General features: G+C 67.0%; 1 protein-coding gene and 1 long non-coding RNA gene across 2 annotated transcripts in view; one reads left to right on the top strand and one right to left on the bottom strand.

Annotated features, from left to right (window-relative positions):
* PARVB (parvin beta) overlaps positions 1-25,330 on the top strand; it is a 303,345-nt gene that overhangs the window by 72,727 nt on the left and 205,288 nt on the right.
* LOC311619052 lies at positions 23,249-25,318 on the bottom strand. The gene is made up of 3 exons (XR_014794438.1): positions 24,999-25,318; positions 24,465-24,719; positions 23,249-24,135 (listed from the first exon to the last, which is right to left on the bottom strand). It is a non-coding gene; the product is annotated as an uncharacterized lncRNA (long non-coding RNA).

Raw genomic sequence — 25,330 nt, 5'->3', positions numbered from 1 at the left:
ACCGCGGGGCCGCCACAGCCGAGCTGGTAACCGAGGCGGCAGCGTCCATGGCGAGGACGGCTGGACAAAGGGATCCGGTGTCTGGGGAAGGGCCGGCGCAGGCGGGCCGGGAGGACGGTGGACTTCACCACCATGTGCGATCGCTCAGAGCCGTGTGCAATCTAAAACCTATGAATTGTTTATCTCCGGAATCTTCCATTTAATATCTCCGGCCTGCGGCGGGCCGCAGGGCCTGAGACCGAGTGAGGGGAACCGCGGAGAGGGAGAGGACCGTAGAGGCCGTCCTGGGAGCCCGGCGCCCGCCACGCCCACAAACCCACCACCAGCACCAGCGCCCTGGCCTCCAGCACCCAGAGGCCCTTGCTCCCTGGCCGGTGCCCAGACCCTCTAACCACCTCCCTTGGTGCTCCGTGGGCTTATCCTTTAGGCGTTTCGTCCAGATGAACCTGCCGGGCCAGCGGGTTGCCTCTGTCCTGGGGTTTCTCCCTCTGCTCCGGGCACTCCTCTGCTGTATTGGTCAGCTCTGGCTGCGACAACGCTCTGTAACAAACAGCCCCAGGTCTTGGCGGCTCGCAGCGGTGTTCTTGCCGTTGGGCCTGGGTTTGGCCGGTGCGGGCTGGCTCTGGCTGGGCTGGGCTGTGCGGCTGCCCTCGGCGGTGATCCTTTGGGCCTGCTCACCTCTGGCTGTGGCAGAAGAGACCACGCCGCCTGCTGCGCGCCTTCACGGTCTGAGCTCCCGTCACTCGCCCCATCTCTCCTCCATCTCTCCCCCGAGCCCCGAGGCACCAAGGTGAGGGCACAGACTCCACCTGCTCCCCTGGGGCGTGGCACGGGCACGGGGTGGAGGGCAGGGCAGAGAATGGGACGAGACGCCCCGTCTTCCACATCTGTCGGTGCCTCCCTGTGCTCCCTGGTTGATTCACATGCGCCCCCCCTCCAGCCGGGGGCCCCCGTGAGGGTGGCTGTGCCCGATTCTCCCTGGACCACAGGGTCCTGGTGCTGTAAGTATCAGAGGTTACGTCAGGGCCAAGTTCAGGGCCGAGAGGGGAACTCCGCCCCCAGGTGATGGCACTCCTCCCAGCTCAGGGGCTCCCGTGAGAGAAATGGAGCAGAGAGGGGGGAGCACCCATGTGTCACTGCGGGGGGGGCTCCCTAACCGCCCTCAGCAGGCAGAGGAGGGAGCAGCGGGCGTCCTGGGCAGGGCACTGCTGGGCCAGGGCTGGGGGCGGGGGCAGGACCCTGTGAGCGGCTGGCCCTGCTGCCCTTGCCGCCCGCCGCTGGGCCTGGGCACGGTGAGGTGCAGCCCGGGCCGTCCAGCGGCAGGTCCCCGCCTGTGAGTCTCCCCGGAGCCCCTCCCCTCCCCCGGCTCTAAATTAAGTGGTAACCGGGAGCCTCTGATCTCATTACTCGAGTTATAATTGTGCCTCTTTAATCACGCCTGGTGGCTGCGCTCCGGCCGCGGCTCCGGAATTCCCCGCCGCAGGGCGGAGAGGGGCGGGGGGGCTGCCGGGCGCCCCCAGACGCTTGTTCACATTAATCCGGAAAGTAAAGGACACGGCCCCGGTGCCCTCTGCCGCGAGGCATTTACATGCCGGGAGCGCCGGCAGTGACCGGTGTTTTTCCTCGTTAAATACTCCTGTCGCCCAAGATTTCCAACCCCGCGCAGAGAGGGCTTACCAGGACATGAATCCTGGGCAAGAGGCGTCTGTGGGCGGTGTCACCCCCCCCCCCGCCCCTGCCACATACACACACACACCCCCAGGCAGGGCGCACCACGGGACAGAAAGGCTGGATTTAAGAACAGGCTCCAAGGTGTCTCAGCGCATCCTTGAGCCCCCGGAGCCTCTGTTTGTCCATCTGTAAAATGGGTGGGTGGGCCCTGCTCCAGCCAGTCCTCCAGGAGGCGTGGAGCTGAAAGTGGAGTGAAAACCCACGGAGAGGCGCCAGCCCGGAGCCCACGGGAGCCCGGAGCCATGCAGGGCTGGAGGGAAAAGCTGGGAGGTGACCTGTGACCAGAAGTGCCACCCGCAGGGCGAGGCCACCTGCTCTTCCTGATCCACAAACAGCCGGAGTGAGTCTGTGAGGCCACAGCACACCGGGCCGCCAGGGGGCCTGTGGGAGCCGCATTCACCGGGATCCCCCAGTCCCGTCCTCCCGTGGAGCCCCCGGCCACGTCCCCGGCCACGCTCCAGGCCACGCCCCCGGCCTCTGCTGCTCAGAGAGGTGAGGGCTGAGTCTGGCTTTGGAACAAGAAGGTTGGGACGGAAGAGGAACCGTGGGAAGCTGGTTTAGCAATCCCTGGCTGGCAGTCACCCCCGACGTGGCGAAAACCCCTTTCCTCCCGCCCACCCGGGTCCCGTCCTGCTGCCGAGGGCCCAGCGCCGAGAGCCAGGGCACAGGCACCCGGCCCTGCTCCTGGTCAGCCTGAGCCCTGGGTGCCCCCTCCATGGCGGCCTGCCTCAGTTTCCCAGCCTGCACTGTGAGGTCAGAGTGAATGGCTGAGGGCACCCGGCACCCTGCCAGGCACTGGGAGGCTCTGGGCAAAGGCCAGTGTCCCCCGGGCACCGTGTCCGCTGTGCGTGGTGGACCGGCATGGAGGCCACCTCAGGGGACCACGGCCACAAAACGTGAGCCTTCTCCTGCTGTTTTTTATTTTTAAATAGATTTTTTTGTTTTTGTTTCAAAGAGGACGGGAGAGGGAGAGAGAAACATCAGTGATGAGAGAGAATCATTGATCAGCTGCCTCCTGCACGCCCCTTACGGGGGATGGAGCTCACAGCCCAGGAATGAGACCGGGACCTCCTGGTTCACAGGCTGACGCTCAACCCCTGAGCCACGCCAGCTGGGTTTTTGCTGGGTTTTCAAAGGGAATTTTTTCCAGGGGTGACTGCGGGAGATGGAGCTGAGTGAGGCCTCTGGCCTGCTCCTCACAGCGGGCCCCTCAGCAGCTCTCCCGCTCACGGGGGACGCAGCGTCTGCCCTGCAGGCATCTCCCCTGGAATCCCACCCGGAGGCGGAGGCAGCCGGGCCTGCAGCCATCCCAGCCCCCCTTCCAGCAGCCCCCCCCCCCCCCCCGGCTCCCGGCTCCCCCGGGGCCAGGCCACAGCCACGGGCCGCAGGACCCAGCTGGCCGCCCGCAGACGGAAGGCCCGTGTGTCAGCTCCCTCTCCCCGCGCATCGCGGCCGGGAAGACTAAGAGGAGTTGGCAGCAAAGTAAGTGACGGGTCATTTTTAGAAAGCGTCCCGGCCGGACACCCAGGGGAGCTGGTGGCCAGAGACCTGGCTCCCGCCGCTTCCGGGGACGGTACGAGGGAAACCATGACTGGGGACGGAGGGAGTCGGGCGGTGGCAGGGCCGTGGAGCCACCAGTCTCTGCAGCGGTCCCTGGAGCCGCCATGGCGTCCGCCGGGCGTGGCTGCGTGGCTGGGCCCGGAGCGGACACGCTGCAGCCTCCACGTTCCCTCCGGGTTGGCTGAAACTCAGCCTCGGGGTCAACCCCAGGTCCGTCCCTACACGTACGGGGTGGGGAGCAGAGCCTCCTGGCCCCGCGCTGAGGGAGCGGCCGCAGGGGGACAGTGAGCCAGGCGCTGGCCAGGCCGCTGCGATCAGACGCACAGAAGGAGGAGAGGCCAGTGGAAGAAAGGATGTCTGGCCGGGGTGCTCTGGTTACAGTGTGGCCGGAGGAGGGAAGGGTCACGGGTTCGATTCCGGTCAAGGGCATGTACCTCGGTTGCAGGCTTGATCCCCAGCCCCGGTCGGGGTGCACACGAGAGGCAACCAATCAACGCGTCTCTCCCTCATCGATGTTTCTCTCTTGCGCCCCCTCCAGTGCACGCTCCCTAAGGATCAGTGGAGGAAATGGGCACCGGGTGAGGGTTAACCACCAACAAAACAATAGATGACGTTTCTCCTCATTACCGGGGGCCAACGTTTCTCCTTGGGGCCGCCCCAGGTCTCCTCCACGCCCAGGGCCCCGCAGGGCCCAGCCCCCTCAGCCTCTCCCCTGCCTGGGTCCCTCCCTCCGACGCCCAGCTGCCTCTGCCTCTCCAGACTGCCCCTCCTCTCTCTCAGCCCGAGTGGCCCCGAGCAGAGCTCAGCGTCCTCTCCGCAGTTAGACGCGCCGGTCTGCGCGCGCCGGTCTGCGCGCGCCGGTCTGCGCGCGCCGGTCTCCGCGCGCCGGTCTGCGCGCGCCGGTCTCCGCGCGCCGGTCTGCGCGCGCCGGTTAAGGCACTGCGAGCGGCACGTCCTCTCCGGGAACATCCACAGAGGCCGCCGCGCGGAGCTAATGGTCCCCCCCACCCCCTGCCCTCTCTGCGGGCCGTCCCCGTCACGCCCGCTAATCCCATCGCCTGGGCAGCGGGAGGCACTTAACCGGACCTGGGCTTCGGGGTCCCTGAGGCTGCGGGGAGGGGGGTCGGCGGCAGAGGCCCAGCCTGAGCCCCGCCCCACCCACCCCGGTTCCCTCGGGGGCTTGTGAGCCCAGGTGAGGGCAGAGCCGGCCACACAGGAGGAGCATCCTCTGCCCGGCACCTTCCCTCCCGCAGGGCACGGCGGCACCGCTGGTGGCACGTCGGCTCCACGGCGCAGCCAGGCTGGGCTGGGGCCGCACAGAGACGGGAGGTGCGGAGGCGCCAGGCCCGTGGGCCTGGACACGGCAGACCCAGGCACGGGCCTCCTGGCCACGGTGGCCTCGGCTGTACATGGGGGTGGGGGAGGGGAGGTGACGCCACGCCTGGCGCAGAGGCAGGCTCGGCACCGCGAGGTCGGTGGTCTGCTGGGGAGGCAGACCCCAGGGACTCCCACAGCTCCCCGGGCGCCCCAAGGTCATTGCAGGTGCTGTCCCCTCCCGCCTCCCCTCCTGTGTCATCCATGCCTCCCTCTTCTGCACCGCCATCTCCGCCCTCCGCCCTCTCCCTCCCTTCTCCCCCCTCCCCCGGCCTCGCGCCTCGGTTCCTGCTGTGCCCCTGTTTGGAGGGTGCCAGTCTCCTTGGTAACTACTCCCTATTCAAACACCACCTCCTCCGGGAAGCCCTCCTGCCCTCCCCTCTCCCCGCGGACCCGCAGACTCTCAGGAAGGCAGACAGGAGCTACGGCCACTGGAAATGGACTTGGGGTGGGCCTCGTGGAGTGTGAGGTCCTCCAGGGTCTCGGTATGCTGTTAGAGCCCAGAGTCCCGCACCGGCCGGGGTGGCTCAGCGGGCTGGGCACCTGTCCCTGGCACTGAGAGGTCACGGGTTCAGTTCCTGGTCAGGCAGGGCACATGCTGGGGCTGTGGGCTCCATCCCCAGGAGAGGGCGTGCAGGGGGCAGCGGATCAATGTTTCTCCCTCCCTCTCCCTTCCTCTCTCGAAAATCAACAAAAACATTAAAAAAAAACAAAAACAAAAACAAACCCACAAAATCAGGAATTCTGCTTCTCAGAGGCACCAAGCTTCACTGTACCCCAAGTGTCCTTCTTCGGGTCCCAGTGGCCGCTCCTCCTGGCCTGGCCGGCTGGCTGCCCCCCGCCTGGCAGGGCTCCTGGGGGAGCAGGGAGGGAGGGAGAAGCTGAGTCCCCTCCGCCTCCCTCCCTCGGGCCAGGCGCCTCCCTGCCAGCGCTTTGAGGTCCGTGTCAAAGCCGCTCTGTCCTCCAGGCGCCCTCCCACGCGTGATCTCCGATCTCCGTCCCTCCCTTAAAGGGGCCTCACTCCCCAGGGCGCCTGCCCCGCCTGCCAATTAGCTCTGCGGAGGCTGCAGAACGGGACACAGGGAAGAGAGGCGCGAGGACAATTAGGGGCCTGTGTGTCCTCGTTACAGCAGTTTGTCAGCAGCAGAGCCGGTTCCCGCTGCAGCCGGGAGCCCCGCCCGGCTGGGAGCCGCTTCCCAGGACCTGCCGCCCAGAGCCAGGCACCGCGCGGGGCGGGAGCACAGGGGTCCCCAGTCCGTTAACGGCCGCTCTCGGGGTTCAGGGCCCCGAGGTCCGGTGTCCCCGCCGCACCCTATCGCCATTGTGCTGACACCGGCTGGAGCCCTCGGCGGCTGTGTGACCTCAGGCAGGTGCCGAGCTCTGGGCTCCGATGGGGCGGATGACAGGGCGCCCAGCGGCTCAGAGCGGACGTGTGTAGGTGTGCCGGCCGCCCGGGCCCCGAGAGGGCAGCAGCCTCACGGTGCGGGGTGGGGGGGGGCGGGCGGGGAGCACCCGGCGGGGGAGGCCATGTGTGAGCTGAGCCCAGAGCAGCGCCCAGGCGAGGGAACAGCCCATGCGAGGACCCGGGGAGGGGTGAGGCTGATGGGGTCACTAGAAACTGGAGCGGGACCTGGAGGCGGGGGAGGGGGGCGGGAGCGTCCCCTGTGGCCCCCGGTCACCCCAGTGCATCGGCTCCCGAGGACTCAGAGGTGCGCATCTCGATAGCACCCGGAGGCCCGTCTCCTGTGCTGCCCCCATTTCACAGCTGAGGAGACTGAGGCTCAGAGAGACAGTCGCCAGAGGTCATGCCGCAGAGGCCGTGGGGTGCAGGTCATCCCCGCCCGGGGCTCGGCCTCCGTGGCTGTTCCCCGTGGAGCTGCCTGAGGCCTGCTCCCCGCCCTCGGGGGAGGGGCGGCCCCAGGCGGGTGGGGCGCACCTGGCTGCCCCGGCTCAGGGGCTGGGATCCCCATGCCTTGGAGCCCTCCTCCGGGAGCCGGGGGTGGAGAAGCAGGAGGCCGTCTCTGTGCGGCTCCGGGGGCCCTGCCTCTGAGTATTCTTACGCGTTTATGAAGCCAGTGATTCCAAACCCGGGCCCGCTGGGTGCGGCGGGCCAGGACCGCGCCCCTGCAGGAGCAGGGCCCCTCTGCCCCCATCGCGGCCGGTGCCCCGGAGGCCAGGGCTCAGGGCTCTCAGAGGGTGGCCCGTCCCCCGGCAGGAGGCGGGGAGGCAGGCAGGAGCGGGCGGCCTGGGTGCAAACCCTGGTTCCGTGGTTCCCCCCCTCTCCAGCTCTGGGTGCGCCAACGCCCCTCCCTCCCCTTCAGCCTCCTCCCCTCGAACCCGGGCAATGACGCAGGTGTGTGTGAGGAGGAAGGAAAGCATCCAGGCCGGCGCTCCACACAGGCAGGCGGGAGCCGCTCGCTGTGGTGGTGGCATCATCCTGGTCGCCATGAGCAACGCGGACTCGGCGCCGTCCGAGGGCCCTCGGCCCAGGGTCACCTCCCTCTCCAGCCGCCCGCCGCCCACACTCCTCCACGCCCTCCGTCCTCTCCCCGAGGGGCCCCCCTCCCCCCCGTCCCGTCCAGCCTCTGCGGGCTGCGCCTGCTGCTCTCACCCCTCGCCAGCTTCCGGGACGGGTCCTCCTCACGCTCCTCCTCAGCCTCGGCACCGCCCCAGGAGGGCCTCCCTGACCGCCCCGCTTCTCTGCCCAGCAGCACGAGGACCATCCTCTTCCTCAGCCGGAGTCCGGCTCTGCGGGAGGGCCTGGCGCTGCTCCTGCCCCTCCCCGCCCGGCCCCCTTCAGCCCAACAAGCCCCCTGGCGCCGGCCCTGCAGGAGCGCACGCAGCTCTCCAGGAAACACAGAAGAGGAGGAACAGCAACTGTGCTCCCGCCCTCCCCTCCCCAGCAAGGCTGCTCCGCTGCAGGTGCTGCTCCCGGCTCTGGCTCCCTTTATAACGTTAAATAACGCACTTCCGCCTCCTTTCATCACCGCCACACGTTTGCGGCTCCGCTCCCAGCGCCGGCTCCGCCGCCCGCAGCCCCTCCCGCCTCCGCCGGGATTTCCTCCCCGTGAGGCTCCCCGGACCCCAGGCTGAGCACAGGGGCCCCTGGCTGCCGTCCCCGCCTCCCCACAGCCGGAGGGAGTCCCCAGCAGGCACCCCCGCACCCAGTCACCCCAGACCCTGCGTGGCCTCCGGGATGGCTGACAGGCCCCGGGCGGGAACTCACTGCACCAGCCTCCCTGGCCCACTCGCAGCCCCCCAAACCCGCCCCCTGCCCCCCTTTCCCCAGGACAGGAAGTCTGCTCCCTGCTGGCCGCTGGCCACTCACTCTGAGCCTCGAGGTCCCGCCCCACAGGCTCCTGTGCCTTCTGAGGTCCCTCCGGAGGCTCCCCCAGTGGCTTCCAGTTCCTGGCCGCCCGGTGGGCCTCTGACCTCCCAGGGGAGGAGCAGCCCATGTGCTCCTGGCCGTGGCCGTGGCCCAGCGCCGTGGCCTCCGGTGGGTGCAGGGCAGAAAGAGTCGGAGTGGAGTGTCCACCCCAGGTCTCCATCCGCACCAAGGGGGGTGCCCAGGATCCCTCCCTCTTCCCTCCGCCCCCCGATAGGCCTGCCCCACAGTGCACCGGGGCATCTACGCTCCGGGCGGCATAACTAGTAACCGTCATGCAGCTCCGTCTGTGGCCCAAGCCTCCGCCCGGGAAATTACCCCGTGGGGTCAGGACGTCAGCACCGTCCAAACATCCCGGGAGTGAGACGTGGTCCCCGGAGGGAGCTGCCTGGTGGCGAGTCCCAGGACCCCGGGGTGGGGGTGCCGTCAGCCTCCAACCCCGTCAGCAGAAGCCTCAGTAACAGGCCTCACAGGACTGCGTGTGCCTGACCCCCTGGAGGAAGGGGGAGGGAGCCCCGAGCAGTGCAGCACGTGGGGTGGGGGGGAAGGGAATGGGGGGACAGGCAGGGGCTGGAGGCCCAGCAGCGGTGCCAGGGAGCTGGGCCCCGAGCCCCGAGTGACGCGATCATATCTGCATTTACAAATCGCCGAGTGCGGAGGGGGGTGACGGGAGGCCACTCAGCGACAGGTGTGTCTGGGGGGGGGGGGCAGGGGCAGGGCCGGGGGGAGGGGGTGTCCAGCTCAGGACTGTGCGGGACCGGATCCTGCCTCCCTCTCCCTCCTGCCCCGCCTCCCCTGCCCCATCTTCCGCCTGCACCCAGCCCCACCCTCCCTGCTTTCTTCCCTTCTCTCTTTCTCTCTTTCTTTCCCTTCCTTTCTTTTTCTTTTTCTTTCTTTCTTAAATATATTTTTACTGATTTCAGAGAGGAGGGGAGAGGGAGAGAGAGAGAGAAACATCCATGATGAGAGAGAATCATGGGTCGCTGCCTCCTGCACGCTCCCCACTGGGGATGGAGCCTGCAACCTCGGCATGCAGGGCGCCCTGACCGTGACCTCCTGGCTCCTAGGTCAGTGCTCGGCCCCGGAGCCATGTGGGCCGGGCTCCAGCCTGCTTTCCAGGGAGCAGGAGAGAGAAGGGTCGCGGGCTCCGGATTCAGTGCCATCTGACCTTCTGTGACCTCAGGGAGCCAGGCGGCCTCAGGGAGGCTCTCCTGCCCGGAAGCACACACAGGGCTCCGGCCCAGGGGCTGTGGGGCCGGCAGGTGAGGGATGAGAACAGGCCGGGGAGCGGCGGCGGCTGGGAGGGCCAGGTGCACGCTGGCACCCCCGTCCCTCATCCATATGGATGTGCGGCGGGAGGGCCGGCTCCGGAGCGGCCATCGGCTTCAGACGGATCAGTGACTTGATGATGAATGAGAGAGCGCTCCACTCAGCACCCCGGGCCGGCGGAGGGGCCCGGGCCGGAGCTGATTGCAATCAGGCTGAGCGGAGCTGATGGCATTAATGAGCGCGGCCTCCGGCGGCCAGTCCTGGGAGGGAGGGCTGGGGCCCAGATTCCTCCCTCCCCTGCTCTGGCTTCAATCAGCTCTCACAGCTGCCGCCTCTCACCACGGGGCCCCCCGGAGGCCGGCAGGCTGCGCCGGGCCCTGCCTCTCCCGGGCCTGTCCTTCCCGGGGGCCGGGCCGGCTCTGACCAAAGCCACCTGCTGGACGCCGGGGCCAGCGAGCCGAGACCCAGACCGGGAGCGACGGCTGCTGCTGGAAGTTCTCCCGGCTCCAATCCCACGCTCTGTGAGGGCCTGTCCCATCTGCTCCCTCACCCACCACCGCAGCCTGCTCCCCGAATTCCCCTGTGCCCCGCCCCACCCCATGCCCAGCAGCCTTCATCCTCCAGGCCTTTGTGCTGCCCCTCCCCCGGGACCCCACCTTCCTCCCCCGATCACCCCTACTTACTCTCAGCACGCTGCTCCCCGGGCTTCCGTGGGGCGCCCCGGCGGCATGGCTCCTTGGGGGGGCCGGGGGCGGGGGTGTCCAGCTCAGGACTGTGTGCAGGCCGGACCCTGCCTCCCTCTCCTGAGCTGTACCTCACCCTTCACCCTCGTCGGTGCGTGTGCCTGTCTCCCCGACGTCACCCGCTCCCCAAGCAAGTGCGGCTCACTCCCTCCCGCGCCAGGCCGGCACACAGCAGGCGACCTCTGCTGGGCAGGTCACGCCGGGCCTGGCCACAGGCCCCGTCCCAGGCGTGGTCACACGAGGCCGAGGCGAGGTGGGTGGGTGGGGGGGTGCAGGGGGAATGGCAGCCCCGGTGCTATGCGAGTGCCCCATGTCCTGGCCTCTCCACGCTGCCGACTCTGAGCTCTGCCTGCCCCTCACCCTCCCGCCTCCCACCCGGGACCACCCCAGGGGACAGGAAGGACCATTCCAGGCAGAGGGAACAGCAGGGGCCGAGGCCCGGGGCAAGAAGGCGGTGGACCAAGCCTGTCGAGGGCCCTGAGTGCCAGGCCAAGGCCACCGAGGGTTTGGACGTGCTCAGAGCTGTTAGAAGCTTCCGGATGCTGTGTCCGATGACCCCCCTCTGTGTCTGGGCCCGTGCCAGGTGCTGGGGACCCAGAGAGGGGCCCTGTCTTGGAAGGGCTGTTCCCCTGCACAGAGGCAGGGGCATCAGTGTGGAAGCTCGGGGCCACTCCAGGTAATCAGGGAGGGCTTCCTGGAAGAGGCTCCCTGAGCCGGGCCTTGTAAGCCAGCCCGGCCTGGACCGAGGCACCGCCAGGTGTGGGTACTGCAAGGCTGAGCTGCGAGGGGGTTGGGGGTGGGGTGCACGGGAGGAGACACAATCGCAATGGCTGGCATTGTGCCAGGCGCCATGCTGCACCCCCTTACCCTCCCCCCTCCCGTTATCTCATATCCTCTCGGAGCCCGCCCTCCGCCGTGCTTTATGCCATTTGCAGATGAGGGCTGGGGGGGAGGTGAGGTGCCTGCTGGGAAGTGGTGGAGGGATTCCGGCCGAGGCTGCCCCAGGGGGCCTTGCACTCAGACTTGGAGCCGCCAGCGGCTGGCGGAGGGCACTGGGGAGCCGTTGGGGATCTAGAAAGTCAAGGTCAGGTTCATACTTTTAAAGGGGACTCTGGGGGCATGGAGGAGCCGGAGAGACGGGCTAGTGTGGGCAGAGAGGTCAGGAGGGGGCTCCCTCGTAGGCTGCTGGGAGGGTCCGGGCACCGGGCTGCCCTGCAGGCCCAGCCCCACCTGAGCCGGGCGGGAGCGGGGAGCCTGGCCCGGCTCAGCAGTAAACACCCGGCAATGAGGTGATTATGCCTTGAGCGTTGCTTTAAAAGCCTAATGGGTTTTTCCGCTCCATAAAGCTGCCCTGGGCCTGGGAGGTGATGGAGGGGGCACAGGGCTCAGCGCTGAGCCTCCGGAGCTCCCCACCGGCCTCCCTGTGCTGCTGCCCCCGAGGGTGCAGGGAGGGTGCAGGGAGGTCGCAGCCGCCGCCCCCACCCTCCGCGGTGACAGGAGCCCGGGCCGTGCCTCCTCCTGCCAGCGCCGAGCTCAGCTCTGCCCGGCCAGGCCCAGGCAGCCCGGCGGCACAGCGGCCTGCACCAGCGGCCGCGTCACACCTGGTGACGGGGCGCTCACCACTGCCCCACGTGCTTCCTGTGATCTGGCCCCGCTCGCCTGTTCGGGGGGAGAAAGGAAAGGACGTCCTGGGGCCACCTGGCAACTGGACTCCGCCGGCCTGGAGCCCCCTCTGCCTACCCCCCACGACCCTTCCTGCTGAGAGGCCACTTTAATAACAATAACACAGCCAAAACCGGTGTGGCTCAGTGGAGAGAGTGTCGGCCTGCGGACTGAAGGGTCCCAGGTTCTATTCTGGTCAAAGGCATGTACCTTGGATGCGGGCACATCCCCGGTAGGGGGTGGGCAGGAGGCAGCTGGTCGATGTTTCTCTCTCATCGATGTTTCTGGCTCTCTATCCCTCTCCCTTCCTCTCTGTAAAAAATCAATAAAAATATATTAAAAAAAAATAATAACACAGCCCGGCCAGCGTGGGTTAGGTGTTGACCTATGAACCAGGAGGTCACAGTTCGATTCCCAGTCAGGGCACAGGCCCGGGTTGCAGGCTCCATCCCTGGTGTAGGCGTGCAGGAGGCAGCTGATCCATGATTCTCTCATTATTGGCATTTCTCTCTCTCTCTCTCCCTTCCTCTCTGAAATCAATAAATAATAATAATAATCCTATCTAATAAAGGAATAATATGCAAATTGAATGCCACTCCAACACATAAGATGGCTGCCCACATGTGGTCAAAGATGGCTGTCCTCATGTGGACATAAGATGGCCGACACAAGATGGTCAGCAGGGGAGGGCAGTTGGGAGGGACCAGGCCTGCAAGGGAGGGCAATTGGGGGCAATCAAGCCTACAGGGGAGGGCAGATAGGAGCAACCAGGCTTGCAGGAGAGTGGTTAGGGGTGATCAGGCTGGCAGGCAGAGTGGTTAGGGGCAATCAAGAAGGCAGGCAGTTGAGCAGTTGGGAGCCAGCAGTCCTGGATTGTGAGATGTTGGCCTAAACGGACAGTCAGATATCCCTTGAGGGTCCCAGATTGGAGATGACTGCAAACTGGGCCGAGGGACACACACCCCTGTGCACGAATTTTGTGCACCAGGCCTCTAGTAGTAGTAGTAGTAGTAATAATAATAATAATAATAATAATAATAATAATACAGTAACAATAGCAGCAAACACACGGGCAGCATTTTCAGGAGGCAGGGTTAGGGTTAGGGTTAGGGTAAGGGTTAGGGTTAGGGTTAGGGCACATGTGTCAAACACAAGGCCCGCGGGCCAAATCCAGCCCGCCAGGCCTTGCAATGTGGCCCGCACCGCGCTGTCATCACTGCACTCCGCTGTCAGTTTATGACATTGTCAGTTTATGACTGTTCAGTAAACCATTCGGCCCGCGATTTAGGCTGGATTTTAGATTTTGGGCCCTTCTTTGATTGAGTTCGACACCCCTAGGTTAGGGTAAGGGTTAGGGTTAGGGTTAAACTGCCCGGTCCATACCCACAGCTACTCTCGTACCCAGGCTTTGTGGCTGCACCCCTCCCGGGCTCCTGTGTGACCCGGGGGTGCCCGGAAGGACCCCAGGTGGTTTGGAGCCAACACCGGGCTCAGCTCCCTGCAGCACTGAGCCCGGGGCGGAGGAGAGCGATGCTTTGGCCTCGAGGAGCCCTGGCGCGCTGTCCCGGCGCAGGGGGGATTGGCTCACCAGCCGCCAGGCCCTCCTCTGGCCCCGGTGTGCGCGCAGACAGCACCTGGGCGGTGACCAGCTGCAGGGACTGCAGAAGCCACAGCCCTGGGCGGAGACAGCTGCCGCCCGGGGACGCCGCACACCGTGCTGGGGTTCCCTTTGTGGGGGGACAGCCCCGCTCCAGCCCACCCCACTCCCCCATCACTCCTGAGTCTCTCCTCTGGCCCGGCCAGCGTCTGTTCCTAGAAGCACAGACCCTGTGGGCCCGGCAGGAGGCCTCCCTGCTCCCCACACCCCCCCTGCTGGGCACCCTCACCACCGAGAACGTCCTTTTTAGGATCTTCCACCCGGACGCCCGTGGGTGGGGAGTGGGGCGGCTTCATTCCCCTCGCCCCACCCCCTGGCTCCCCATCCCTCTGCCCCCTGGCCCCCCCTCCCCCCACCCCTGGCTCCCCATCCCTCTGCCCCCTGGCCCCCCCTCCCCCCACCCCTGGCTCCCCCCTCATTCTGCCCCCTGGCTCCCCCTCTCCCCACCCCTGGCTCCCCCCTCCTTCTGCCCCCTGGCTCCCTCCTCGTCCCCACCCCCTGGCTCCCTCCACCTCCGGACTCTCCTCTCCCTCCCCTGCTATTTCCCTCCCCTCCCCTACCTCTGCCCCCTGCAGGCCCCGCAGGTATGTCCCGGCACAGCGCAGGTGAGTCTCAGACTCCGTGGAACCTAAGGCTCCCGTCTGACCCACTGAGCCCAGCCGTGGTCTGGGAGCCAGGGGTGTGGCCAGTTTCTCCCGTCCCCTCCCTCCGCCTCCTCCCTTGCTGGGGGTAGGCCCAGCTGTGACCTCGGGGAGTCGGGGGCGGGGGGTGCTGGTCAAGGGATTGAGTTCCTGTGGGGAGTCCTGCCGCCTTGGGGTGCACAGCCTGGGCCTGCCCAGGTCCCCTCCTTCGGCCCCCCGGTCCCAGCAGACATGGGGTGAGGGTGCTCACACCCTCTGATCGCCAGCAAGGTCAGGGCTGGGGTCCCTGCTCGTGAGGAGGCCAGGCTGGCATCGGGGGGAGTCCTGGGGGGCGGCCCAGCAGGAGCAGGACTCTGAGAACTACAGACACTGCGGACCGGCTGAGAGCAGGCGGCTCCTCCTTTGGGGAAACCGAGGCTGGGAAGGCCTGGGCTGCCTGTCACACAGGCAGCGGCTGAGGCAGGGCCTTCAGCTGCCTCACAGCCAGGAAGTCCCGGCTCCCCAGCGCCCCCGGGGGCCAGGACACGCCACTGGCTCTCCGTCCTGCCGCAGGCGGCAGCCAGGGGCCCCGTCCGGAATGAGCTCAGAGTGACACCGTTTATCTTGGCACCGCGGTGTGGTGCCTGCCAGCCCCTGCCAGCCCCTGCCAGCCGCATGCCGCCGTCCAGGAATCGTTGGACGAGGCGTGAATGACACGGCACAGTCCCCACTCTGGAGGGACACGCCCGAAAGAAGGCAGCTCGCCACACGTCTGCGCACCCACCGCCCGCCGAGGGCCAGGCCGCGCTGCCGGGCCCGGACCTGCCGCACAGAGAGGCCCGGACCTGCCGCACAGAGAGGCCCGGACCTGCCGCACAGAGAGGCCCGTATGCCGGGCCCGGACCTGCCGCACAGAGAGGCCCGGACCTGCCGCACAGGGAGGCCCGTGTGCCGGGCCCGGACCTGCCGCACAGGGAGGCCCTCGCTGCCGGGAGGGTCTGTCCTCCAGCCGGGAAGACAGTCCCCGGTGGCGAGCCAGGCCGCACTCAGAACCGGCAGCATCTGCCAGCCCCGCCTCCGCCTGTCCCTCGGTCTCGGTGCTCAAAGGGACAGGCAGGTGGCCAGCGGAGCAAAGGGATAAAAGGGAACAAAAGGGAATTAAAGGGAATAAAAGGGACTGAAAGGGACTGAAAGGGACTGAAAGGGACTGAAAGGGAATGAAAGCCCGGGAAGCCACGGGGCGGTGCGCTGGCCGGCGGCCGCGGTGCGGTCTGCAGCGGAGGCTCGGCTTTGTGTCCTCCCCGCGGGAGCCGGGCGGGCGAACAATGTCTTAGCTGCTGGGCCGGCCTTTCTTCCTTGTCCCAGGAGCTGGCCGGACCCGGAGCCCAGGCCCGGCAAGCATCTGAGCCGCGCTGGCTGCCTGGGGAGGCCGGGCCGCCAGTGCGCGTTGGCACGGTGGCAGTTCCGGCTCTCCGGGGAGCCGGGCCCTGGCGCTGTGTTTTCCACGCGGAGAGGGGACCGCCGGCCAGGTCACAGGGCAGATGGGGGTGGAAGCAGGAGGCTGGGGGACCCTCCCCTGCTCCCAGACTGCCTGAGGGCGAGGCGCCCCTCACCCGCCCCAGGCCTGATGCCCGCGGGCCCTCTGGGCGCCTGCAGCCACAGGCTCTGTCCTCAGGGCCCGGTGGGCTCCGGCGGGGGCGGGGGCGTCTGAGCCGGCAGAGAGGCAGCAGCGAGTCTGCCTGACTGAGTCTGCCCTGTCCCACAGGCCCCTCCTGCCCACAGGGTGGCCCCTGGCAGCGGGTGCAGTGACACGGTTACACCGGCAGCACTGCCCCAGCGGGTCTCACCGTGAGCCGGGCCGTCCCCGTTTGCTGAGGCGCAGACAGCGGTGGGAGGTGGGCGTTACTATCCTAATTTTTCAAACGAGAAGTCGGAGACTCGGGAACCGACTCCTCTGAGGAACAGGAGTGTCGCTCTAAAACAGATAGCGCTAGCCAGGGCATGGGGGCGGGGTTTGGGGCACAGGGGGCGGGGCGGGGGGTCAGGGGGGCAGCTGGGGGCACAGGGTAGGACTGGGGGCCCGGGGGCGGGGGGCTGGGCAGGCCCGTTGGTGCAGGGATGGCATTACCGCCCTGGGGCAGCTAGAAGCAGGTGCTGAACACCACAGAAGGGCGTCCCCTCAGTCTGGGGTCAGGGGTCAGGGGTCAGGGGTCAGGGTGGCCGGGGCTGTGCCTCCTGAGGCTGTGAGGATTCCAGCGGCCTCTGGGGCTCCTGCGCCTGTGCTGCCCCGGCTTCCCTGTGGACGTGTCCTCCGACCTCCGCCTCCACCCATGTCGGGTTGGGGCACCTCCAGTCTGGCCTCAGCTGCATGTACGTGTAACAGCCCCATGGGGGGGTGGGACCTCCCACACGCACTGGGGGACACGCTGTAACCCCGGGTAGCCGCCCACACCGCCCGGGGGCTGCAGGGAGCCGGGCCAGCACGGAGCCAGTGAGCTCGGGCTGAGTACCAGGCGGGGCTGAGTACCAGGCGGGCCTGGGCCAGGCCACTTGAGTGGGGACCGAGGGAGGGGGGCACCTGTGTGCCTGGGAAACCTGCTGCCCGTTCCCCTCAGGACCAATGCTCCCCCCACCCCCCACCCCTCAGCCCACAGACCCAGGTGGTCCTGGGCCCGCCTCCCCCTCACCCCCCCATCCGACCCCCTCCTCCTCAGGAACCTGGCATCCACCCACCGCTCACACACAAGCAGGTGCACACGTCACATTGCCAATGGCAGCAGGTGTGTCCGGGGTGCGGGGGCTTCAGGGGGGCCCCCCTTCTGAGAAGACACGTCCCCTGAGGAGGCAGGGAGGGGCAGGCCGGTGGGGAGAGACCCAGAGGCAGCAGGACTCTCTGGGCGGCAGGGGCCGCCTGTGCAAAGGCCCCGGGGCAGGCGTGTGCTCGGCGTGGCCGGGCGCAGCGAGGAGGACAGCACAGCTGGAGAGGAGGGGGGCGCGGTGGGAAGGACACCGGGGAGGGGGCCTCGGAGGCGGGGGGGTGGGGACCCCATCCCAGGACCCCCTCTCTGACCCGCTGGTGCCCCTCGACCTCCCCACCTGGTAGCGGGAGCAGCTCAGCCTGGAATCCCAACGGCCCCCACGCAGGCCGGGGCCGTGCTCGCCGCACCGGCAGCCGCTCCCCCACCGGCGAGAACCGGCGGCGGGCACGTGGTTTGCATTATTGAAATCACTTTATGTAACAATGTCAGGGACCCCGGGGAGCGCGGGGAGAGAGCCCCAGAAACAATGCCGCCACAGCAGCGCGCTCCCTGAACAGAAACCCCGTTCGCGAAACCCTCCGAAGGGATCACAACGTTTCCACCTCCTCCCGCCGCCTCGCTTTAATTGCCGCGGAGCACCGCGTTCTCCGGGCGCTTTCATCAGCCAATTTGGGCGGCACGCCGGCCTGACACGCGCTTGATTTCTGATAAATGGAACAGAAATGCGTTTTAAAAGCCCGCGTGCACGGAGGGGAGCAGCGGGCACGGCTCCTGCCCGCGCTCCGCCCCACGTGTCTGCAGAACCCAATTCCTCCTTCAGCAAACTGGTCCTACTATGTGCCCCGCCCGGGGGGAGGGGGTGGCGGGGAGCGTGAGACCGGCTGCCTCCCTCTTGCAGGGCGGAAATCCAGAGAAGGCTGAGGCAGGCGAGTGGCTGGCGTGCAGGGGTCCTGGGGTGAGAGACGGGGAGGGAAGGGCAGCTGGGATCAGGCTCAGCGATGGGCGAGAGGGGCCGCTGAGGGCTGGCGCCCCTGGGGACGCATCAGCTCAGGCTCCTCACCGGGGTAGATCTCTGCCCCCTGCACCCTCCACTCCCACCTACCAGCCCCCCAGCACCCCATCCTTTTAATCAGCCATCTGCCCACCTGTCTACCCACCAAGACACACATCCAGGCATCCCCATCCTCCAACCCAGGATGCACACCCCCCGCCCCAGCCATAGTTGTGAGCATTACAGTTCATTAACACAATGCTTAGAGCAGAGCTTGGTGCCCCGGTAAGCACTGGCTGTGGGGAAATGATTACTATCGTTGTTACCGTCTCTCCACACTCACCCATCATCATTCCCCGTTAACCCATCAGCCACATATCCATCACCCACCCACCCACCACTCCCCTACTCACCTGTTCAGGAGGCCATCAGTTCAGGCATCTCTCCATGAAGCTCTCCATCTACCAGCTGTCCTCCTGCATGTTCATCTTTCCATGAGCCTACTCACCCATCCACCCATCCACCTATCCATCCATCCACCTATCCATCCATCCACCTATCCATCCATCCATCCACCCATTCACACATCCATCCATCCATCCATCCACCCACCCACCTACTCATTCATTCATCCACCCATACTCCATCCATCTATCGTCCACCCTCCTATCTGTATCTATCCATCTATTCATCCACCCTTTCATCTACTTACCCACCGTCGCTTCACTCATTTCCACATTTCTCCATGCATCCACCCATAATTATGTACCCATCCACCTGATGCCCTGCCTCTGCTCCTCTCCCAGGATGCAAAGCCATGGGAACCTGAGCCTCACACGGACTCTCCGTGTCGCTGGGAAGCACAGGCCAGCACAGAGGAACTGCCTATCAGAAGGAGGGCCTCCGCCCCCAAGCCAGCGGGAGGCGGAAAAGGCAAATCTGACCAAACTAACCCGGGGAGGCTTCCTGGAAGAGGAGAGCTGTCTGAAACTGTGATTCCCGGGGACCCCCGCCCAGTGTCCCGCCAGCTGGCACACACCAGGCTCCAGCGCCGCTCTGCTCCACTCCACCACTGCCTTCTGTCACCTGCAAAAATCACCTTTTTTCTCATGACAAACCCAGCTGTGAGGCAGCACGCGTGTGCATGGTTTTACAGTAACAACAATAAAGCAACATGCCCAGCTGAAGGCCTCAGTCTACCTGTGGCCCCTGGGAGGGAGGGCCAGGACGGGGAGGGAGGGTGAAGGCGGGGGAGGGAGGGCCAGGACGGGGAGGGAGGGCCAGGACGGGGAGGGAGGGTGAAGGCGGGGGAGGGCGGGCCAGGACGGGGGAGGGCCTGGGGCGGGAGGTGGGTCCTAATTGCACTGTGGACCTCACAGTCTTGTGTGCGGAGGAGAGGCGGACCTGGGGTGGGGGAATTAGTGAACGTTGGGGATGTGCCCGCTCCCAGAGCTGAGGATAAAGGGTGCACGCAGGTGCCAGGTGTGCTCATTAATAAAACATGGTGCCAGCCGCAGGCGCAGCCAGCCTGGCCGGGGCCCGGGGGCCACTGGGAGGGGCGTCCAGTGCGTCCAGCCTCCGGGCTGGCCCCTGGAGCCCGGGCCCCTCAGATCCACGGACACACAGCTTCTCACATCGCGGCCGGCTCCGGGCTGGGGCCACGCCGGTGGAACCCAGGCCAGTTCGGAGCTCCTGGTGGGGACGGAAGCTCAGACGGTGCCGCTCCGTGTGCCCGGGGCTGTGACGGGCGGGGCGCCCGAGGAGACGGCAACCGGCCTGAGCTCAGAGCGGGCTCTGGGAGGGAGACGGCCTGGTCTCGCTGGTGAGACGGTCCAGGACGAGGCCATGGAGGGGCATAGTGGCAGCAGGGGCGGCACGTTCGGGGAGATGAGACCGAGCAAGCCCGCAGCGGCCTGTGGCGGGCGGGCTGGGGGCAGGCGGACCCAGGCTTTATCCGGAGGCAGCAGGGAGCCACAGCAGGGCTCGGAGGAGGAGGTGGGGCTGTGGGCTTTGGGGTCACGCAGAGCCCGGGTTCTCGTTGGGAGGACGGCCCCGGGGGCCAGAGGACCGGTCTGGAGGCAGGCTGGCTACTGCACGCGTCCAGGCAGGAGCCAGTGGGCGCGGGCGGACAGAGGGGCCGGGCGGCGTGGCTGCGGGCTGAGCCGGCGTCCAGTAAAGATGGCTGCCAAGGGCGGAGTTCCCACCCAGACTGGTCCCCTGTGTCCATGGCCCGGACCAGCCTGCTCAGACACTGTGCCCAGGGGCAGCGTGGGCAGGGTGTTTGTGGGCGTCGGGCCCAGGGAGGCAACAGCAGTCGCCCGCACCCTCCTCCCCGCGGTGCTGATGCTGACCCTCTCCCTCCTTCTCCCTGACGTGCATGCCCCAGGGGCTCAGGTCCCCAAGGACCCGTCAGCCAGGGGCCCTGAGCGGGGCCATGGCCACAGGCACCCCCTCTCCCGCCTCACCCCAGCCGCCCACAGGCCCCGGCGGCCCTCGGAGGCTCTGACTCACCTCAGCGAGCAGGCCGGGCGGGCAGGCGGCCGGGCAGGCGGGGCTACCTGGCCGGGGCTGGGCTCCGCCCTGTGCCCGGCCAGGCCGGCTTCCCCGCAGCCGGGAGCCTCATCGGCACGGAATCCAGGCAGATGCCGGACCCGCCGCCAAAGGCTGCCCTCGCCCTGGCTCGGCGGAAACACGAGATTTTGCAATAACAGAGGCTGCTCCGGGCGGCCAAGCCAAACAGCTTACAGCGTTCAGAGAGGCCGCTCGGCAGAATCAAAGACGCCTGGGATTCCGGCCCGGCCGCGGCCTGCGCCGTCAGCCCGGACGACCTGCTCCCCACGCCTGGCCGAGCGCCGGAAGCCAGCGGGCAGGCCTGCCAGCGCCTTCCCGGCCGGAGCCGGAGCCCATCGGAGAGCCGAGGCCTGGGGAGGCCGCGCCAGGACTGCTCTCCTCTCTGGGCCTTGTTGGGCCCAGGGCAGGGGCAGGTTCAAATCCCCGCTCTCCTGCCTCCCAGCTGTGGGGCCCCGGGGAAGTCCCTTAGCCTCTCTGGGCCTGTTTGGCCAAACAGAAAGGCACAGAGGCAAGTCCTGGGACGGCTGTGAGGTTCAGGAGCCCATCCAGCCGCACTGCGGGGCTCAGAGGACCATGGGCCACAAACCCGCCTGAGCCGGTGAGACTTACATGTCCTGAGCCGCTGCCCCGGGAGCAGAGAGAAGCCACGCCCCTGGGCCCAGGACGCTGCAGGCTGATCTGAGAGAAAAGGCAGGCGTCCGTCGCAGAGGGTGGCCGCTCGTCCAGGGTCACCCAGTGACAAGCACAAACTCTGCCCGCCGAGGCGGCCTGGCCCGGGGTGGGGGTGGGGAGAGCGGTTAAAAGACCAGTCTTTAGGGCAAAGCCCCACCCAGCACCCAAGACAGAGCTTCTGAGCAGGGGCACGGGGCAGGAAGAGGGCCCTCAGATCACTGCTCCTCGCCCCGCCTGCCCCTCACCAGCGGGGTGACCTCAGGCCGGTCCGTGCCCTCCGGGCCCCTCCCTGCAGCCCCCCCACCCCACCCCCGCGTTGTTCCAGGTGTAATGGGCGTGGGGGCAGGATTGAGAGGCCGCCCCCAATCATGCCGATTAGCCTTGTTGCTGTTATTAGCGCCGGGCCTGGGCGGGTGTGCGGCGGTGGTGTGGAGACAAGGCCTCCTGCTCGGGTGCCGGGCCAACCCACCAATTCGCATCGTATTAATCGCGGGGTCTGAGGCGGCGGCCGGGCGGCCCACGGGCCCAGCTGCAGCCGAGCCGCACCGGACGGCCCCGGGGAAGGATCGATGCTGCCGCTGCCCCCGTGAGCCGAGGCCAGGAGGTCCGGGTGGGGGAGTGCCCAGGGCAGACCAGGGGGGCTGGGGTGCCAGGTGGGGGTCTCCCCCTTACAGCCCCTCTGCCCTCCCTCGTGCTGGCCGTGCCTCTGGGAGCCCAAGCCCGAGGCGGCGGGGTGCAGAAGGAGGAACCCAGTTGGGACCCGGGCCACCAGCTGGGAGCTGGAACCCGAGCCCAGGCACGGTGTGTGTGTGTGTGTGTGAAGCCAGGTCTCCCACTCACCAGGTCTCCCCACCACCCGGAGCCGGTGACAGCTGGCACCCCCATGCTCCTGGTCTCCCCGGCGACCTTGTGCTGAGACTGGGGACTGGGGCCTGCCCCACAGGCTGTCACAACATAATGCCCACAATGCCCTGGGAAACCGAGATGCTCTGGGCCTCTTCTCAGCTCAGGGCCTCTTTTCCGGGGAAAACGAGGGGCCAGCGACTGCTGCAGGTAGCCCCGTTGGGGGTGAGGAGACAGGCTCTGAGAGGTGAGCGGCTTGCCCGCCACCCACCACCCCTCCAGAGAGGGACCAGCCGCCCGGGGCCGGTGCGGTCCACACCCCCTTGGCCACAGCCCCATGAGTGTCCTGGGGAGTGTCCAACCTCTCAGAGTCCTGTTCCTTAGGTGGGGGCTTGGGGTTGGAGCCCTAAGACGTGGAAGACGGAGAAGAAGGGGCTTAGGGGTGCTGGGGAGGGGAGATGGCTCCCCGAGGAAGGTGGAGGAGGGGAGACGCTGACAGGGTGAGCCCTGCCCCACGCCCACCCAGGGTCTCGGCCCCTGTGCCTGCCGCCTGCCGCCTGCCCGCTGCCCTCCCATGGAGGCAGAGGCCCCCGTGCCCCCCACGTCTAATGAAATGGCAGCGGTTTGACGTGGCAGGTGATCTTCCCTGGAAGCGGCGTTAAATTTAGCTCCCTCCCCAGCCGGCGCTTTGAAAAGGCTGCTCTCCACCGAGAGAAGAGGGTGAGTCATCGGCCAGCCCGCCGCCCAGCCCCCACGCGGGGAGATTGGCGTGGGTGCGGGGGAGCAGGCCTCCGAAGGCAGGGAATAGTAAACAGGAGCGGATCAGAGGCGCGGATGGAGCGGCTCTAACAGTTCCCATGGCGTCTGTGCGATCGCCTGCACCCCCCTCCCCCCCCCCCCGTGTCTCCCCGCTCCTCCCACCGCCCCCTCTGCCCCCACTCCCCTTCCCCAGCCCAGCCCAGACCGGACACAGCACACACTTGCTGAAGGGCCCCTGGTGCCAGGGCACTGCCTGTCACCCTGCCCCCGGGCGCCTGCCCCGTGCGGCTCCCGCTGCGCCGTGTGGGGTGAGGCCGCGCCCGCCCGGAAGCTGCCTCCCTGTGCCCGATGCTCCGTACCGCCAGGGGACACAGGGGGCTTGCCGGTGTGACGAAGGAGGATTGGAGATGGGGATTATCCCGGATTATCGGGGTGCCCAGGTGACCACAGGTGTCCTAATTGGGCCGCAGGGCTCTGGCACACCCACGGGCGGCTGAATGCAGACGGGACGGAGAGAAGGGAAGGTGCCTGGATGGTCGGAGTGACCCCAAGTCAGATGCTCCCCGGACCCCGAGGGAGGTGGCCCTGCTGAGTCAGCCCAGTGGGACGGATTTTGGGGTTTCTGGAAGACAACGCTTTAGTGTGTGTTTTTAATATATTTTATTGATTTTCTACAGAGAGGAAGAGTTAGAAACATCGATCAGCTGTCTCTTGCACATTCCCTACTGGGAATGTGCCTGCAACCAAGGTACATGCCCTTGACTGGGATCAAACCTGGAACCCTTCAGTCCGCAGGCTGACGCTCTATCCACTGAGCAACACCGGTCAGGGCGCATGCGTGTGGTTTTAGCCACCATGTTTGTGATCATTGGTTACAGCAGCCACAGGGAACCAGAGCACAGGGGCTGGGAGGGGCATGACCTACCCTCGGCCACACGGCTGGGGAGGGGCCAAGCTGCGGTTAAACCCACGTCTGACCAGTTCCCAAGTCCACGCTCTCTTCTGCCTGTCCCTGACCTTCTGGGGGAACGGAAGGGACTGGATGCAGATCAAATATCTAGTCAGGGCCAGGCCAGCGTTGATTGCAGGACAGCCAGCAGGACTGTTTCCTGTCTGACACAGCCTCACGTTGATCCTCCCGTGGCCCCTCCGAGGTGGGTGGAAGCACGCCCATTTTGTGGATGAGGAAATGGAGGCTCAGGGAGGCTAAGTAGCTTTGTCCAGGTGAAGGCCGACCGCAGGGCAGGGGTGGGGCGGGGCGTCGGGAGCAGAGTGAGGGCAGCCAGCGGCACACAGCAGGTGCGAGGGGGGCGGTGCTGAGCCCACGGAGGGGCGCTGTGCTCGGGCCGTGGCTGCAGAGGAGGCTGGGAAGGCTGCGGGCTGGGCGGGCACAGGGCCTCGGGCGCCAGGAGGTGCCGGTGTCCCGCTGCAGAGAGTGGGCGTGACGGAGGTCTAGGGTCCCACGTGTCACCGCCCGGGCTGTGGGCGTCTCCGGAGTGAGCTCGCTGTCCTCTGCGTGTCCAGGATGGACATGGAGCCCTGCTGGCCGATGTGAGGGGGGGTGGGGATCTCCTCAGTGGGGAGGTTTTCAACCGCCCTGAAGGCACACACAGGCACACATGGGGACACACACACATACCACACACAAACAGCACACCATCCTGTACATACACCATACACCCGTGCGTGCACACACGCACACGCGTGCACATGTGTGCACCCCAGCCTCAAAGACCCCCAGCACCTGCTCAAACCATATTGTGGGAGAGAGAAGGGGCTGGAATTCCTGGGTTGCAGATGGGAAATGGAGGCAGCCCAGAGCTGCAGGCTTCCTGCAGGGGGCACCCTGGCACTGTGTCCTCCCTCACCCTCCAGCGAGGTGCCTCTGCCACTGGTCCGGACCCCAGTCCCATCAGCACCGGATCCCGCAGACAGGCCGGTCCCTGAAGGGCTGTCTCCGTGTGGAGGCAGGCGCTCTGGCGAAGGGCTGGCACCTGGGAGTGAGCGCAGGCGTGGGGCCTGGGCTGGGGGGTCAGCGGTCGGAGCCGGAGACCTGGTTCTGCTCCTCGCTGGCTGTGTGGCTCAGGGCAGGTGTCCTGGCCTCTCTGAGCCCAGCTGCCTGTCTGTAAAAGGGGCGGGCCGCCAGTGCTGAGAGGAGGATATAAAAGGGCTCAGCCAGTTCCTGGTGAAATGGAGTGGGCCCAGCGCAGTGGGAGGCGGGTCTGGGGTGGGGAACTGGCCTGCCCTCCAGAGCACTCAGACCCCCCACCCGCCCCAAAGGCGACCTCTGACCCCCCACCCCGCCCCAAAGGCGACCTCTTCGTGGTCCTCGAGGAGGCCCCACGGGCCCCACTGGAGCTCACTGGGCCAGCACAGGGGAAGGTGGGGAAACTGAGGCTTACTGAGGCTGGCTCCCTGGCCTGAGGCCACACAGAGTCTGGCACAGCTTTGTCCTGCAGGTGAGGGGTGAGACGGGGCTGGGGCACAGGAATGGGGGGGTGCAGGAGAGGAGAAGGGGGCTGGCATAGGAGAGGGGCCCACGCAGTAGTCTGGGTCAGAGCAGCTGGGCTTTTCCTAGGAGAGTGGACAGAGACCTGCCCAGTGAGATCCTGCCCGACCCTGACATTGACCCCTGGCATTGACCCCTGGCATTGACCTCCGCAGGGCTGGCTACAGGGAGGGTCTGGCTGCGGCTGGGGGTGCACTGCGGGTGGGCCGCTGGGCCAGGAGCCGG

The sequence above is a fragment of the Pipistrellus hanaki genome (assembly GCF_964339955.1).
Source record: "Pipistrellus hanaki genome assembly, chromosome: 3".
Lineage (NCBI taxonomy): Eukaryota > Metazoa > Chordata > Mammalia > Chiroptera > Vespertilionidae > Pipistrellus > Pipistrellus hanaki.
This window is presented reverse-complemented; position numbering and strand designations above follow the sequence as displayed.